Source organism: Rattus norvegicus, chromosome 7 (assembly GCF_021556685.1).
Source record: "Rattus norvegicus strain SHRSP/BbbUtx chromosome 7, alternate assembly SHRSP_T2T, whole genome shotgun sequence".
In the NCBI taxonomy this organism is placed as follows: Eukaryota; Metazoa; Chordata; class Mammalia; order Rodentia; family Muridae; genus Rattus; species Rattus norvegicus.
In genome coordinates this window covers 133,737,397-133,742,926 of record NC_141540.1, presented here as the reverse complement: position 1 = coordinate 133,742,926, position 5,530 = coordinate 133,737,397, and the positions used below count along the sequence as shown (strand labels likewise).

Genomic DNA, 5,530 nt, shown 5'->3' with positions numbered 1-5,530 from the left:
AGGTCCAAGATGCTGGGCATTCCTCCAGGGGTCACATTCTGACTCTGATCAGAGTTCTACCTTTCTGAGTACTTCAGGGTATTACTGTCTCTTTCCTGCAGTCTGGAGGAAGTCATCTAGCACCATGACCCTTGTTCTGACTTTTCCTAGAGTTTGGTTTATGGAGGATCTGAGGCCGCCAAGCCTCTGACATAGCAAGATTTTAAAAATGAAATCTCATACTCCTCTGATCTTTGCAAAATGACGTCCTATCATTATCATATTCAAGTGCCAAATTGAGGTTTTCCGAGTATCTCTTTCTCCAAACTTGGATCCCATAGGGGAATAGGATGCCTTCTTAACTGCTGAGCCATTTCTCCAGCTCTTAAAAAAATATAATTTTTTGTTTTCTAAGTGTCATTAGTCTAATATCTGATAAAGGATGTTTCAAGACCAAATTAATCAGTAAATATAAAGCCACTTCATACTGATGGAGTCAACAATTTATCAAAATGCCATTACAGTTTAAAATTTACATACTCTCAGCATAAGCCTACCAAATATCGTAATACAGATACTGCTGGTTGTAGAGACACAGATTAATCTCCATGCAATAACAGAGGGTGACTTCTGTACCCTACTCAGTGCAGGTCATTCCTAAAAAAAAAAGAAAAGAAAAGAAATAGTAACCGCTCAATGAAATGACACTGTGCATCAAATGGGCACTGCAGACCTCTCCAGAACATTCCATTCAGACTCTGAAGAATACACGTTCTTTTCAGCTGCCCGTGGAATGTTCTTTAAACTGTATCGTCTAATAGGGCACAGAGGTAGGAGATGTAGGAACATTGAGGTAATTTCTTGTAGATGACCATAATGGAATCAAACAAAAAGTCAATAATAAGACAAATTACTCCTGGAGGTCGAACAACGTACTATCGAATGATGACTATGTCATCCAAGGAATCAATAGGGAATTAAAAACACGTTAGAATCAGATGGAAATGGAAGTACTTTTTACCTAAAGTAAATAATCAGTCCGAAGAAGGAAGATGATAAATGCTAATGCCTACATTTAAAAAAATTAGTGGATTTCAAATAAATCCAAGCGATTTCAGATAAATAGCTTGACAGTGCACTACAGGACCTTAGAGGACTAGGAACAAACTAAACCTAAACTTGGTAGACCTGAGCAAATAGCTAAGATCAGTGTAGAGATCAATGAACTGCAAACAACCCCCCTTCCAAATCAATGGCAAAGAATTATTTCTTTGAAAATATAAACAAGACCAATCAAGCCCTAGTCAAAGTAATCAAAAAATAGAGAAGAACCAAATTAATAAAAATAGGCAGGAGGAAGAAAGCATCCAAACAGTACAAACTGCTTCTTGAAAAAAATGCATACAATGTATTTTCATTATGTTTTCCCCTTCACCAGCTTCTCCCAGGAGCCCCCCACCCCCACCCCAACTTTCCCCAGCTTCTCCCAGGACCTCTCCAACTCCTTACCAACTCAACTTTATCATCTATTTCCTCCTCGTTTTCAAAAATAAAAATAAAATCACGAAAGCAAAAATCAGAATAAAAAAAGCAAATAACTAGTAAGACAAAAAGAAAAAAAAAAAAAAGAAACAAAAAGCACCCCTTCCAAAACCATGGAATTCATTTTTATGTTGGCAAACACCTTCCTGGGTATGGGGCCTGCCTGATTGCAGTTCATATTTATGAGGATATTCCATGGAAGGAAACAGAGTTTCTCTTTGCCAGTAGGTATCAATCGCAAATGGATTCTTGGTCAGAGGTGGGACTGCATGTCCACTTGACCCTTTAAGCTCTAGAAGCCTATCAGGCTTGAATCCGGACAGGCCTGTGCTCCCAGCACAGTCTCTGTGAGTTTATATGTGAATCAGTCCTAGTGAGAATAGAAGATGCTCTTTCCCTGGAGTCATCTCATCCATGACTGGGTGCTCTATGGCTGGCTGCTCCACAGCCTCTCCTTCTCTGCACATCACACAGTTGTTGGCCTCTGTGTCAGTTACCATCTATGGCAAGAAGCCGTTTCTCTGATTAGGGTCAAGTAAAGGTCAGATCTGAGGTCATAGCACGAGGTCAACATGTAACCAAACAGTATTGAGTTTTACTCAAGGCCTATGACCTGTCTGGTCCATTCTTGGTCACTTTAAGCAGAGTCAGGTATGTAATAAAACACCATTGACCAAGGCAACTTATAAAAGAAAATATTTAATCCGGGTTTACAGTTTCAGTGGGTCACAGTCCAGGGTAGTGGAGAAAAGCCTTGATGTCAGACATAGCTCAGAGATTACACCTTGGTCCATAAGTAAAAGACAGAGGGAGATAGAGATGATAGAGATCGATATTGGTAGATAGATAGATAGATAGATCAATAGGCAGATGAGAGAAAGAGAACTTGGATAATAGCACAAGTCATTTTGAACTCTCAAAGCCCACTCTTAGTGGATACAACTCTTCCAACAATGCTCAGCCCCCTAATGCTTCCCAAACAGTTGCACTAACTAAAGGATATATATATATATATATATATGTATATATATTTAAATATATGAACATATGCTGGTCATTCCACCTCAAACCACCACAAATACATACCAGTGAAATTCAGAAAACCATTGAGGACAAAATTTTAAAGGGTTTTACTCCATTAAGCTGGACTGTGTAAAAGAAATAAAATGTGGTTGGCCATGTACTTGACCTTCCCAAATGATTCACATGAGACGGTCCCACAGGAAATGATTCCTCTGGTACCATTTCCGGTCTCCATCTTAAGGAGTGATTGGTAGTCCTATGGCCCAGATTTGCTGCTTCTACAGCACTTAGAATGTTCTTATGTGTTCCTCTATTGTTATCGCCTCACTCTCTATACAGTGAGATGCTCTTGTACTGTTTGTTTAAAGTCGTTTTCAATTCAGGCAGCTTAGGCATTCAGTAGTCCCTGATTATGATGATCTCCTGTACTGGACCGTGATTAGGGCTTCCATAACACATGCTGAATCACAGATTATTCTTTTTCCTTTTCTGCTGAAGGGTTCGCCTGAGGTGTGTGTTTTGTAACAACCCTCATTCTGACTTCCTCCTCAGTCGCAGACCCCTCCAGTGTGTTCCAAGATCTAACATTCTCTTATACCCTGACAACTTTCTCTTATATTCCCGGAAACAGGAAGTCAGCGTATCTGTCTTACTTTCTCATATACAAGCAACAGACCACAAGATTTTGTCTAAATGTCTTTTTAGGGTATCTATATGCTCGCTCATTGGATGCTACTCATCAAGATGGCGTGTCATGCCACACTCCATGGAGAAGGCAGCCTCGCCAGGGTTTCCCTTGAAGATGCTTCACCTAGAATTACACCTCTGGGTAGAGGACTCATCCTTGCTTGTACATCTCAGGACCCACTGTAGGAATCCTGAGATGGTGTGTGTGTGTGTGTGTGTGTGTGTGTGTGTGTGTTGTGTAGCTCCTACAGTGGGTCCTGAGATGTGCAAGCAAGGATGAGTCTATGATATCTATATCTATCTATCTATCTATATTATCTATCTAATCTATAATATAGCTCACATTACAGCACTCATATGTATCACAATGAAATGTCATATATAACATATATAATAATATGATATCACATCACAATAATATAGATCATGTATATGATACATATGTGTCATATATCATAGCAAGAAGGCACATGATCCCATACCATATAGGGAAAGGTAGCCATGTTGGGATCACTCCTTGGGTGCTCCACTCTCAAGCTGTTCAGCCTCAGTTGCGTGCCTTGCTACTCCTGTAAAATACAGTACGATTGCTTTCCCCAAAGTCCATTTCAGTTCTGTTAGTGCTTGTCTTGGTTGCCAATTGTATTTTGTTACATTATTCTTGAGTGGATGTGAACAAATACCTACGATCCTGAGGTACGGAGTCCATGACAGACCAAAGGAATGATAACCACCAAGTCCAGCTTTAGTGAACCAGTGAGCTTCATTAGTGCTGCTGCAGTAGTATGGGGAAGGGGTTATTCAGAGGAACATAGAAGACTCAGAGTCAGATTTATGACCAAAGCCAACCTCAGCAAGGGACTGCCTACAAAATCTAGAAACAGAGCTTACTGGGTGACTTGCAGGCAGCTTGACAGACTGAAGGGGCTCTTGTGTCTCCTCCAGGCAGCTTGGTTTGTCTGAGCGTCTTTCACACAACTCAGCTGCTCTCTGTCTCTTCCAGGTTGCAGAGCTGTGAAAAAGAAGTGTTAGTATCTGCAGCTGAAGTGACTCTCTATATGAAAGACTCTATAAAGGATCCAGAAAGACTCATATAACTGATCAACACTTTCCAGCCGGGTAATGATCTATGAAAAAGCAAGAAGGCAGTGTCTTCATGGAGGATGTGGAATTTGTATATAAAACATAAACCCCTTGTACTTCTGAAGAGCCATCTGTAGACACATTAAAAATGACAGCGACAGGATTTTTAGATATAATTTTAATCAATACCCATGGAGTATCTTCGTGAAAATCCCGAAAGGGATATTTATTATAAAAATTATACAGTGACCCTGTAACGTGCTAATCCTGTCTGCCTAGTAGTATCAGTACTGGACGAGTCATCACCATATACTTTATTTAATTGCACAGTGATTCCTGTAGACTCTTAACCAGTATGTTGTCGAGGACATGGCCTTCCCATCGCTATCACATCTATAATTTCTTATAAGTAAGGAGTTGCATACAGATCACCGTGGAGAATTATGAACAGGTACCATTACCTGTTGATGTGTAGATTCCGGTAGGCACAAGGAAGAAAGGAAGGATAAGTGGTTGATAAGGAAGTGAGGCATTAATTCTATTATTCCCTACTATTATTTTAGCAGAGTCATCATTAATAAACTCATAATTCACTCCGTTTCAGGTGCCATGTTTCTTATAAAAGTTTAACCCAGAGTCTCCAGGAAGGTACTTCAAGAACAGAGACAAATCCTTATAAGTAATAGGCAGATAAGAATGCCCAACTGACTTGGCCCCAAGGTTTTTGTAAGGGAGTGAGTGTTGGAGGCACAGAGATGTGCTAAGGGAAACCACCGATGTTAAACACACAGGGGTCTCTTCCCAGTGGAGGAAATAAAATACCTGTTTTACCATTGCAAGTCCGAGAATGGATTTTGTTAACAACCTGGAAACCTACCTATAGAGACAGACCTCACCCACCTTTTGCTATAGAGGCAGACCCCATCCAAATTCCCCAAAAAAGATTATCCCAGACTCTTCCCTCCCTAGACCACTACCCATTTTTAGAAGAGATGTTGTATGTGCTTTGTTGCCTGGTTACCTTTATGCTATTGGTTGGTGACCACACAAGATTCTAGCCCTTTAGCTCTAGAACCCACTTTCATGGTCAAATGTACTTTGTAAAAGAGTTTCTATGTAGTCACGCCTAAAGCTTTATTGTGCACCTGGAAATGGCTGATTGTTGCCTGGAAACCTCTTCTCAAATTGTTTTAAATCTGTTGACAATGAATCTTCT

The 5,530-nt window shown here is 40.2% G+C and overlaps 1 long non-coding RNA gene across 2 annotated transcripts; it reads right to left on the bottom strand.

The window, feature by feature from the left end:
• Positions 1–464: 464 nt before the first annotated feature.
• LOC102552608 (uncharacterized) lies at positions 465–5,315 on the bottom strand. Of its 2 annotated transcripts, none has more exons than XR_015625896.1 (3): positions 5,215–5,315; positions 4,123–4,243; positions 465–636 (listed from the first exon to the last, which is right to left on the bottom strand). It is a non-coding gene; the product is annotated as an uncharacterized LOC102552608 (long non-coding RNA). The 2 variants fall into 2 exon arrangements; XR_015625897.1 differs by having other exon boundaries at positions 5,137–5,302.
• Between the last annotated feature and the right edge of the window lie 215 nt (positions 5,316–5,530).